The following is a 13,334-nucleotide window of genomic DNA, read 5'->3' as shown; positions in this document are numbered from 1 at the left end:
ATGCAAACTGTCAACACAAAAGGAGGCAGCTGCGTCCGAAGGACCAGAAAAGGTGAAGTGCTCAAGTGAATGTCATGGGTGGTTCCCATTATGTATTAAATGTGTCCTATGCCCATACACTGAGGTAGTCTTTCATGAACTTCTTAACATTTCTAGACAATGACCATAGGTAGATCTATTATGGAAGTCCAGAATTACAATTCAATACAGAAAAGAGATCTCCATGCAGTATTATTAGTAAGAAAAAATGCTACTGTAACTTGTATTGTTATAGGAAACTCCAAATTCTCAAATACAGCTTGGAGAACAAATTTTCTTTCTTTCTTGATATTCTGCCCTTTTTGACCCTTCCCCTCCTCCCCACAAGAAGTTCAGGATAACTTATAAAAATATATGTAAATCTGAAGTGAGATAGTATAACAAAATGCAGTAGCTAAATAATACCCTAAAACTTAAAAATTCCATTCCACCTGCTTTCCTCATCGGGGACAGCATCATTTACCTGCCCAGTCCAACCTCACGTCTCATATTTCTTAGTTTCATAGTTGGTAGGGTTGGAAGGGACTTGAGCAGATCATCAAGTCTGACACCCTGCCATGGGCAGGAAAGAATGCTGGGGTCGAACAACCCCAGCAAGGTGTACATCTAGCCTCCTCTTAAAGACCCCCAGGGTAGGACCCAGCACCACTTCCCTTGGAAGTTGGTTCCAGATCCTAGCTGCCCTGACTGTGAAGTAGTGCCTCCTGATGTCTAGCCTGAACCTACTGTCCATCAACTTATGGTTGTTATTCCTTGTTATTTGCAGTAGTGCCTGGGGGAACAGGGACTCCCCCATTGTCTGCTGGTCTCCCTTTGCCAGTTTATAGATGGTCACTAGAGCCCCTCTCAGCCTTCTCTTGTGGAGGCTGAACACATTTAGGTCTTGTAGCCTCTCCTCATAGAGCCTGTCCTGCTGCCCTCGATCATGTGAGTGGCCCTCCTCTGGACCCTCTCAACGTTGTCCACATCCCTCCTGAAGTGCAGTTCCCAAAACTGGATGCAGTACTCCAACTGTGGCCTGACCAATGTCATATATAGGGGGAGGATCACCTCCTTGAACCTGCTCATGGTACATCTGTGGATGCATGACAAGGTGCAGTTAGCCTTCCTAACTGCATCCCCACATTGGTGGCCTGTGTTCATTTTGGAGTCTATAATGACTCCAAGATCCTTTTCTGCTTCTGTGATGATAAGGGAGTTCCCCAGTCTGTAGGTATGCTGCTGGTTCTTTCTTCCTAGGTGCAGTACCCTGTACTTGTCAGTATTGAATCCCATCTTATTCTCATCCTCTCACCCCTGCAACCTGTCTAGATCCAATTGCAGCCTGTCCCTCCCTTCTAGCATGTCCACTTCTCCCCACATCTTAGTGTCATCTGTGAATTTGAACAAGGTGCTTTTCACCCCCTCATCCAAGTTGCTGATAAAGATGTTGAAAAGTGCAGGCCCGAGGACTGAGCCCTGGGGGACCCCACTGCCTACATCCTTCCAGGTCAAAAATGACCTGTCCACCACCACTCTGTGGGTGTGGCCCTCCAGGCAGTTTGTGACCCATCTGACTGTATGGGTGTCAACACCACAGTAACCTAATTTTTTTAATAAGGATGGGGTGAGAGACAGTGTCGAAGGCCTTCCTAAAGTCCAGAAAGACTACGTCCACTGAAACACTTGTGTCCAAGGATTTTGTGACCTGGTCATAGAAGGCCACCAGGTTGGTCTGACAGGACCTGACTCTAATGAACCCATGTTGGCTGCCCCTAAACATACACTCCCCTCTTGCCCTTTGCAGATGTGCGTCTAGATAATTTTCTCAAAGAACTTCTCCAGGACCGAGGTAAGACTAACAGGCCTATAATTTCCTGGGTCCTCCTTCCTCCCTTTTTTGAAAATGGGGACCACATTGGACCTTTTCCAGTCCTCTGGCACATCACTAGAGCACCACAAGTGTTCATAAAGTCGTGCCAGAGGTCCTGCAATGACCTCTAATTCCCTCAGCACTCTGGGATGTAGATTGTCAGGACCTGCTGATTTGAACATGTCCAGTCCCACCAGGAGTTCACTGACTAGGTCCTCTCTGACCCTGGGCCTGGCCGTGCCTCCCCTGGCACTATCAGGGATCCTGGTGGGAGGGATGACCTGGTCCCTGCTCAAAAAAATGGAGGCCTAGAAATTGTTAACTAGGTTAGCTTTGTCTTCTGGTGAGAACCAAATTTCCAAGTGTCCTGCAGAGACCCCACATTACGCAGAACCTTCTATGTATTTAAAAAAGGATTTCTTGTTATCCTTGATCTGGGTTGCTAGTCCCATCTGCACCTTGGCCTTCCTAATAGCCCCCCTACAATCCTGAGCAACAGAGGTATAGCCCTCCTTGATGATGGCCCCTCCCTTCCATTGGGTGTGCACCTCCTTTTTAGCTTTGAGATGTTCCTGGATACTTTTGGTGAGCCATGGGGGCTTTTGAGTGTTCTTGCCCCCTTTGATCCATGTTGAGATAGACACTCTTTGGGCTTCGAAGATTGTTTCCTTCAGGAACAACCACTTTTCTTGGAATCCCAACTTCCCACCCCTCCAGGACCTAAGTGCCTCACTGACTAGTCTCCTTATCTCAATGAAATCCAACCTCCTGAAGTCCAGGGCTGTTGCCTTGCTGCAGGCCTTTGCCACCCTGCCCTGGATGGTGAATTCCAATAGGTGATGATCGCTATTGCCCAGGTGATTGAGCACTTGCAGTCCCCTTACCAGGTCGTTGCTTGTGGCCAGGACCACGTCTAACAAGACATTTCCCTGGTGGGACTGTGCACCTCCTGGGTTAGATGGAGGTCCCGTAACATGGCCAGGAACCTACGTGGCTAACTGCTCTTCCCAGCAAATGTCCAGATAGTTAGGTCACCCATGATGACCACATCCTTTGACTTAACTGGCTTCATGAGCTGACCTGAGAATTCCCGGTCTAGCTCTTTCCCAACCTCCATTCCCTTTTTACATCAAAGACAGACATTTTCTTACTATGTTCTTTCTTAATTCCTCCCACTTCAACTCCTTTCCCTCTCACCCAAAGGAGACCTCTCCTTTAAAGCCCCTCTCCAATTCATAGCTCCTTCTCTCATGAGGCAGTGACTGTCCCAAAACCTACACAAGAACTGAATAATCTCTTTGGGAGTTACAAGGGCATAAAATTTAATAGTACTAAATGTGTGGACATGCCTCCGTAACAAATTAGAAGAATTTCTGATGGGGCTTAACAGTTGGAACATGATAAAAGAAAGAATTGAATGTACCAGTTGATCACGGGATGATTAGGAACCATTAAAATGAGGGAACTGTGAAAAAATCATCCTATCATTTCTCAATGTATTTCCAATAGAGATAGAGAAGTATTATTGGTACTACACAAGGCAAGGATGATATCTAATTTGGAATGCTGTTTACAGTTTTGGAAGGCCATGTTCAAGAAAAATTAATTTAAACTGGACAGATCTGTAAAGAGAAGAATTACTGAAATATTTAGGGGAATGGAGAAACTACATCCCTAGGGGAGACTAAACGTGCTTGGATCATAGCAAAATTAAGGTTCTATTTTTGCTCTAGAAATATATCAAGGGAAGTGAGAAGGGCTATTGAAGATAAAGGAAAATGTGGGTATACCCCAAAAAAAACACAATGGCATATTATCCATGAATACATTTATATTGCCAGTTTGACAAAAGTGTCTAACTATCAGTAAAAGTAAAGTAGCCCAATTAAATTTAAGGACGAGTTTGATAAATTTATCACTAAGATTATATGCTGTAGTTGATTTTAAGCATGGAAGTACTTGTACCAGGAAGTCTCTCCTTGTCCAGCATACCTTATATTCCAGGGAGCTTTGCTGGTAGCCAAGGTCCTCATCACTTTGCAAAAATGAGTCATAAGCAACTTGCTAGGTGGTCACCCAAAAAGGCAGTATCTCAGTTTCTTAATAACCAAAGCATTTTTTTCCTTTCTGAGGATTAAGAAATGGATTATGTGTATAAAAAATATTAGTTTTGGTGCCTAATTGTATGGTAATTGTTTTATAAGCATAATTACATATATGTTGTTATTAAATAATGACACGTTTCCATACATTTTTAATATTATGCCTAAAACCTTAGTGTTTTTGCTAATTGCCTTGTTTTATGTAAACCTTGATGCTTGTGATGGTTGTATGAAAGAACCAAGAAGGATGCTACATGCTTGTAACAGGGTCCTGCTCCGGGGTAGCCATGATGCCCCTGGAGCCCCTTCAGCCTCTGTCAGCTACGCTCTCTTTTGGGCAATAATCTCCCCTTCTACTCTCCTGCCATGCCTTGGTGTATTTCTCTTTTAGAAAAAGAGAAGATGCTTTATGGCTTCCCATGAGATCTCATTCTCTACCACTAGGTCTAATTACATGGTCTCTGTCCTCCCCAGTACCCATGCCCATGCCTCACAGATGTCACACATACTAATCAACTCATAACCACCCCCTACATGTTTCTTGCTTTGTTCATCCTTACAGGTTTTCTGGGCTATGGGCACTCTGGCCCCCTCAGTCTCTGGCTGTGGCCCTCCTGGCCCTTGGCCCTTTCTGAGCCCTGAACCCACTCCTAGGCCAGCAAAACCTACAGGTACCCTTGCCCTCCATTCTCACTCTTTTGGCCCTCTGGATCCTTTCTCCTTGGGCCTGCTGGGACCTCTTTACCTCCTCTTAGCCCCTAGATGTTTCCAAGCCCTAAGGATATACTCCCAGTCCTAAGGCTAGACTTCCAGCTCTGAAATACATTGGACATAGCTTCACATTGTGTAGGTGTCAGCAACCTGAAATGAAATGAATGATTGGTGTTCATTCTGCATGAATGAGGGGAGGTTGAGAGAATAAACTAGGATATAAGGGAGGATTCTGGACTCTTCTGCAAACCCCTTATTGATTTTCTCCTCAATGTAACTAGAAAGGACAGAAGGAGAACTGGTAGAAGGTAACCACTTAATCCTAAAACAAAGTGCATTAACCATAACATAGGAAAGTCATAAACACTACATTGGATACACCTCCTCACACTTAGGACTTATGACAACAGATGGGGCAAAAACATTAGGACTAAGTACAGTTTGGAAGAGAATACATTTAACCTATGTCTCAAGTTTTTCCTTAGAAGCAGTTCATGATCAGTCTCCACACAAATTATGGTTGTATAAATAACTGACTTTTTGGTTCTTTGGCCAAACAGACATTTCAAAGGAAGGAAGGAAGGAAGGAAGGAAAGAAGGCTGATTAAAAAATATTTTTGTTTTATTTCTGTTGAAAGTAAAACTGAAAAATGTAGTCTGCATCAAGAAAAACATTTTGTACAATTTAGAGTGGAATACTGTTTCATATTAGAACTTTTTAAAAATGAAATTTCAGTAAATTTATAAGTGAAATATTTTAATATGGCATTTTAGAATATAAATTAATTAGCTGTAGTCAGGATTTTGTAGTCTAGACTACTAACCTTTCCTGTCTGATTATGTGACAGTCCTTGAAGTGCTACACAGCTGTCTAGTCTAAGATATTCTCTATATAAAGAAAACGGTCACAGTCACTGAGCATTGGCAACAAGTGATATAAAAATGTAAAGGTTGATATATGAAAATATTTGGCTCTCTTCTGATACTTTTATAAATTAAATGGCTGATTGAAAATAATGCTGTTGTGCCAAAGAGAGAACTGCTCATAGTACGTGCCACTCCATTGAACTTGTCCCATAATAGACAAAACTTACATTAAGTAATAAATTTCCTTTCAGTGTCTGTATTTGATCTTCCATGCAAAACTGCCTTACTGATATCTAACCCTCCTCCTACCTTGTACACCTATACTACATATAATTTCATTTTAAGTAGAGTATTACACTTTCCATGCTCTTTGACTCCTACATTAAAGCTTCACAGGAAAATCACAGAACCCCAATATAACTCATTTTAATAGACCATGAGCCTTAAATTTTAACCACATACAATTTATAAAAGGATAAAAAACATAAAGAGATAGGTAGATAAAGTGACACATTTGGCCCAGCCTGAAAAAAATCATTTTGCACCACATAAATTCTTAACATTCACAGACTTCAAATTGCTCATTCAATTTTTTGATAATTTATTATTTAAGAGTCTGATAAAGTAGTTTCCATGAATTAAACTAACTAAACTAAATGCAGTGGCCTGAAGAATTCTTTCCTTTATTTTTTTTAAATGGGGCAGAGTGGTCAGTTAGAGTCTCTAGTTCTCCCTGTACTTTGTTTAAATGTTTGATACTTAACTCCATGACAGTGACTGTAGAGACTTGGACCCTGCTTCTCTTTTCCTCAGTATAACCCTAAGCAAGTCTACACATACATTTAAGTACAACTAAATTTACTGTGCATTAGGCTAATGCACAGTAAGTGATTTTTGGCAGGTGTCTACATGTGCAGGGACACCCACCCCATTCTGCTCCCCTCTCCTCTCAACAAACAGAACCCCCTTCTCCTTCCCCCAACAACCAACAGAACCCCTCCACCACTCTCTCCACCCACAAACAATAAAAAAAATATTATTTTAATTGGAAAACTATTTACAACATTTCTGGGTTTTGAGTTGGGGGGGTGCTAAGGGGCAGAGTCCAGAGGCAGGTGCCCAACATCCCAGCTTTGGGACATTTCCCCATGGGTCCAGAGGCCACAGTGACTCCATCAGGTGCTGGCTTCATGCACAGCTGGGTTTTCAGGTGTGTGGTGTGGAGGAGAGAAGTGGGATCAGGCCCGGGTGGGTGGGGGCAGGTCTGGGGTAGAGGTTGGGCCAGAGGGTCTGGTGGGCAGGAAACACCCTAGGACCTCCTCCCAGGCCCAGGCGGGTGCCTGCTCTGGATCAGCAGACAAGAAACAGGGGCCCTGCAGGGCTGTGGGTGGGGGGCCGGGTAGTGGGGGGCATGGATGCAGTTTGCAACACTCACCTATGACAACCAAGCAGTAGCCAGCTCTGGAAAGGGGAAAGACCAGGTGCACGCAGCCTGTAGCCTATCCAGCAGGCAGAGCCAACCCTAGGGTTGTGTGGGGCCTGGGGCATATCAGCCTGTGCAAGGTCTGTGCTGGGGGCGTGTGGTGGTGAGTGGCCAGAGCACAGAGTGGGGGGAGGGGGGTGGCACATGTTGGCTGCAAAGAGTGGTGGCATCCTCAGCACATGCCTGTACAGTACTGTGCTGGGCCCCCCAAAGAGTGAAGCCCGGGCCAGTCACCCCAATTTGCCCTCCCCCCAAGTAGCTTTGCCAGCAGGGCACACAAGGCCTGCACTGGTCCCAGGCTTCTGTGGTGTGTGCAAGGCCTGCAGTCAAGCACACTTCTGTGGTGTGTGCCCCAAAGCACAAAATGGCTGCAGACTTTTATACCCTGCAGCTAGGGGCTGCCAGAGAGCAGCCCAGCCCTGCAGCAGGAGAGGCAGCCAGTCAGGAGTCCTGGGACTGGGCTCAGGCTGGTGTCCTAGTGGCTGGGCAGGCACGTCACTAAACTTAGTGCCGGGTCATGTCTACAAATGCACTACTGTGCATTAACTAATCACAACTAAATTTGATACCTGCATTTGCAGGTATCAAATTTAGTCACAATTAGCTATTTTTACCATGCAGTAAGGGCAGACATATGTAGATACACACCTATACTGCACAGTAAACTAGGTCTATATGAATAAATGCATCTCATGTAGATGTGCCTCCTATTGATTTTATTAGAGTTATTCTGGATGTGCACTTGCATATGTGACTGAAATCTAAATCACTGCATCAACTAGGCCAGGTCTCTCTTGGGCAGTTATATGTGATGAAATGCTGAGCTACGGCATTAAGAAACTTGGAAAGGAGTGTCATGATTAGTAATCTGTAGAGTGGATCAGAAATCTAATGCAGGCTTTTGATTTCTGTTTTACATCATTGGGGGAAAACTCATAGCCACATGTCTCCTTTGATAGTACAAGGTAAATTCAGTGGGTGCATCTACATGTGCACTTAAATAATTTGCTGCCATGTAGAGGGTTGCAATCTGCACATGTGATGCTATTAGACAGTCACAAACTAAATTTTGCCACAGTACTGTCTAGCTGAGACAATACTGTCTTACTGAGGCAAAAAATAATTGTACATAGATGTACATGTAAATACTGACCCAGCTGTATATTGTGTTCAGGCAGCTGGGGGCCAGACCCTTGCCTGCCACCTAGACACAGAGGTCTACGTGCTGGGACACTCTCATGGCCCAGCCAACCCCTCCACTGCCTGGTGCCACCTCCCAGAACCCAGGGCTGATTCCCCAAGCTCCAGTGTTGCCAGGGCCATAATTTTTCCACCAAATTGGGCTAGTTTGAAAATGTGGTTGCAGTCTTTTTCAGGCATGCTTTTTTTTTTTTTTTTTATTGACATACAATAATACCTCAGTTAACCAATTCTCTGGGAGGGAAGCTCGTTTACAATGAAGTTGACTGGCAATGAATTCCCTGCAGGCTGGCAGAGTTCCAACCTGTGCAGGGAGCTGGGAGGAAGTGGGAGGAAAGCGGTGAGCCAGGGGGTGCCACACCAAGTGCATGGACAGTACATGCACATGGCCCCAGGCAACCTTTAGGGCAGCTCTGGCAGGTAAGTAGGGAGGAGAAGAGGGAGATTGAGGTCCCAGTAGGTAGGGAGCTGGGCAGGGCTAGGGCTGTTGTCCAGCCGGGGGGGGTGGTGCTTGGGGCCCGCCTGGGGTCCCTGTGCATGCCTCTGCTTGCAGCACTGAGCTCACAACCTCTCTGCATGGCTCTCCTTTTTGCAGCCATGCTGGATCACACCCACTGGGCTGCAGAGGCCTGGGGTAGAGAAGCAGGGCAGAGCAAGAAGTGGCAAGCAGCCACCATTCCCTGTTGTGTGCCATACTTCCCTCCCTGGTTGCCTATGCAGCTGGGAACAGCAGGGCCATATGAAGAGGCTGCAAGATCCACACTGCAAGAAGCGGCATGTGCAGGGGGTAGTTGCCAGGGCAGCATCTGGCAAGCACCTTCTCCATGCAGCCCCACTATTCCCAGCAGCAGATCACACCTGCCAGGCTACAGAGGCACCCGGGGGAGGGAAGCAGGGCGGGGCCTGAGCCCACAGATCTGGAGGGCATGGGTGCTCCTGCCCCCTGGGAGTGAGCACAGTATCAGGGAACTGCCCTGCCCGAGCCCACAGCAAACAACAGTAGGGAGTGGGGCCAGGAGAGCTGCAGACCCAAGTCCATAGCCCTGGCATATGCAGGCTACCTCCAGCAGGGCTGGGGAGCAGGGGCTCTGGGTGGGGGGTGAGGGGCACCAGTAGGGCTGTGGGGGCTGGGGAGGGGGTGGAGTGAGAGTGACAGCAGGACCAGAGGTCATTTTTAGAAATTGGCTAGTTCTGGACTAGTTTTGAAGCGACTTTGGGCTATAAATTTAGCTGACACCTGGCAACCGTGCCAGGCCCCCTGCCAGCCTCGGGCTTCTCCCCCCCAGCTCAAACTGCTGTGATCCTGGGTGCAGTATTTGCATACCCTGGACAACAGCAGTTTAAACATCTACATGCCCCATTAAAGCCTTGTGATAAACCCCAACACAAAGTGCACCAGAGTTAATTATGTTGCCTTAGTGGCTGTGTAGATGCACCCAGGAAGTGGCAAACCAAATGAAAAATAGATATGGCTATCATCCCAGAGAGAAGAAACAGAAAGAAAGGATCTTTAAGACTTACCCTATCTTTATTTTTTTGCTTGATGGACAAAGTAAAGTCTTTATCTTTTAATACCTTCATTCAGTGTAAGAGATTGCCAAGATACTAATCCTACATCTATTAGCTCACTTGGTAGGCAGATGAACTAAATAAACAATAAGTCTTCAGGATCCCTAAAATAATCTCTGTGACTTCTTTGGGCTGGGCAATAGTGCAGTCTTTTATACATAAAAGCTGTTTTTCAAGTTTCCAATTTTTATATTTGTAAAATATTCTAAGGGGAACTGACACCCATCATCACAAATACTTCACAAAAAAAAAAATTCTGTTCAGACAACAAATCTGGGCCTGCAAGCAATATATAGCCCTTTTCATTAGGTCATTGCAGTTTAGCAAAGCGTATTTTTGTTTACATAACTTCAGCCACATGTTCAAATTCTTCTCTGAGTGCACTTAAAAGACTTAAAAGCAGCGAACTGGATCTTAATTAGTACTTCAGTAGTGCTGACCCTCTCTTAAGTGATCGCTTCTATTTGGGGTTATTAGCAATTTAGTTATGTGTGTGTATGCGTGTGTGGCTTGTGTGTGTGTGTTTATGCACAGATAACATGTGAAATAACATCCTTTAAAGACTGAACCTAAACCACAAATTATACCTCTGAGACATGCACTGGAGCCTGAGATAAGAAATGCCCGATTTTACACACTCAGCCACCCAAACTCAGGGGAAGTGATATAATGCAATTTGTATTTTCAAAGCTCATGTGATATTTGGGAGATTTCCTTCATATGTTTACCACCTCCTCCTCTTCTAGTAATTAGTTGCTTGGAACAAGCCACATTAATAACAATCAAAGAGAGCTATTCCTTTGAAGCATACACTACAAAGGAAGCCCTGGAAACAGGATTCACAGTTTAAATGACACAAACATACTTTCCAGTTTATTGCTTATTTTACTTTATCCAGACCCAGCAAGCTTTTTGAGACAGGTAAAAATGTAGTGTTCCCAAGAATCTTTCATTCTAACGTTGTATACCTTTGAATTGATTTTTACAAAAGGGAAAACAGAAGCTAAAGCAAATGGAGCATGTTATTGCATATGTTCTCAAATATCTGCAAATCAGAACCAGGCCAGTCATGCCATATGGCTTCACAAACTTATTAAAACAAAGTTAGAGCGAAAAGACCATAGCATCAGAATTCTAAAATGGATGGAAGTTTCTCCCCACTTCCAGTGATGCCCACAAATTAAAGTAGCACTTATTAAAGACAGAGACTCGTGGTCAACTGCAAAGCAACAGTGGCGACAGGAGCAAATGTATCCCTGGAATTGTTGCCTGAAGACTTTTAAATGTTGTTTATACAGAAGAGTACATTTAAAAGATAAAATCTTACAGTCATAATTAGCTAGGGAGCTAAGGCCATATCAGCAGTCTGAAAAATAATTACCTATCTAAAAATAATTGAATTATGTTTTTCAGACAAGATTTGAGATTATCTCCCACTTTCCTTGAGCTCTCTCTGCCTCTCACACATACACATACATTCCCTTTTGCCCCAGTTCTTGTACAATTGTCCATATTCCTGCAATTCTGGACATCAGCCATAACAACTGAAAAAAGAACCATATGAAAGGAAAGGCATACTCAGATCTGAAAATAATACCTAGTATCCAATGGGAATTTAATTCAAACTCAAAGGAACAACATGATCTGGAATTGTTTAAAAACATTAATTCTCATCTGCAACCAGTTGGTTTTTAATTTTAAAGAAAAAGCAAATAGGTGCTGAACACACGTGTAGCAAAATCCCGCCAGTCATTCATAACACATTGCAGTTGAATTATTCTCTGTTGATCTACATAGTCTTTAAAAAAATAGATTCATAGGAAAGATGATGGGTGCAGGGAAAAATATATAACATTTCAGGGCTAAGAAAGCTTGATTAGAGATGGGCGAGAGTTAGGAAATATCAAACTCACTTGTAAAACCTGTGAAAGTAAACCAGAGTAAAACCGATCCTCCACAATTGCCCTGTACCTTTTTAGTCACAGCTGTCTAAAATGAATGCAAAGTGGTTATAAAGTGCTAACAAATCAGATGTTAGCATTTTATACTTACTTCACACTAGTTCTAAGTGACTGTGATGAAGGGAAAGGGAAAAGTGGGCCTTCAAAATCTTGGCTCAGAAAACAGTGGCACAATACAATGCTCTTTGCCTTACAGTAATATCATATTACAACCATAGTTGAGAGGGGCCTACCAACTAGAAATCTATTCCAACATGTGTCTCCATTTTTGATCAGCCATGCATAATCTTTGTATGATTTTGGATTCTTTTGAGTAGTGGTCATCGCTGTTTTGTGGTTTGGATTTAAATTGGCTGACTGGTATCGCAATTCAAACATAGTTGTTGACCTCTTTGCATTTGCTTACCCTTAATGGACACAAAGAGAGATTTTACATGTGGTCATAGCTACATTGTTCATTCCTATTTTGGAAATATGATTAAGTTTTGAAAACCAAGATAACTGAAAAAGAAAATTACAAGTCTTTTCAATCACCATATGCTAATGAACCATCTGAATTACTGGCTGCATCAAGAACTGCATTTGAAAATGTAGATTATTGCCTTATAGCACAGGGCCATTATAATCTTGGCATTGGTAAAGGAACCAATAGTAAAGCCATGAAAAACATCTACTAGAAATCTAATTCACATACTGCCAAAACTAGAATTCTATGGAAGCACAGCAATCTGCATAGATCCAGAAAAGTCCACTAATTCAAAAGATGAGCAAATGTATTTGGGATCCTGAAGTACTATTTCCCCCCACTTGTAGTTTGGACAGTTCCTTGTTGTAAGTTTATCAAACCACTATTGATATCACTTATAAAAAGCAACAATGGCAAAGAGGCTCTCGGCACATGGGTCTGATTAACACATAAGGCCCAAACTTCTAAGGCACATAACTGGAATGAAATCCTCATGCCAATTCCTGGAAAATGAACCCTAGAAGTTTCCTGCATGAAACAAAGGTATTTTCAGTTCTGCTACACTTATTTATGTACCTCTAGATGTTTGGAAACAGTCCAAAGAAAAATTCTTCAGAAAATCTTCAAACCACACAAAATTAAAGTCTCAGGTTTGACATTCATTAAATCAAATGTATGTTTTCCATAGCAGCTTATGGTAATTTGGTTCCTGTTGCTGAAGGTGCTGGCCATTCCAGATCCATAGTCCAAAGCAGCCTAAACCATGCAGGTTATCTTTTAGTTAAAAGATTTCTTTTGTTTGCTAATTGTCCTCTAGTCCTGTCCCTCCAAATCAATGCAATGTCTGATCTAATCCACCACAGCATACAAGTTCATGATTAACATTAACTATCTTAGTAGGTTTTTTGGAACAGAAAGAAAAGTGAAGCCAACATGCTCAAATATCTATGAATATAGGTTATACTCTAGAAAAAATAACTTTCTCACTTCTTTTGGGATACTTTTCTACAGTCTACTACAATGGTGTGCCCAACCTGTGGGCTAAATGACCCGAGCCAGATCTGTTATCAGGCCAGATCTAGTC

This window comes from Crocodylus siamensis, chromosome 4 (genome assembly GCF_052110815.1).
Source record: "Crocodylus siamensis isolate JL-2025a chromosome 4, ASM5211081v1, whole genome shotgun sequence".
NCBI lineage: Eukaryota > Metazoa > Chordata > Crocodylia > Crocodylidae > Crocodylus > Crocodylus siamensis.
This window is presented reverse-complemented; position numbering follows the sequence as displayed.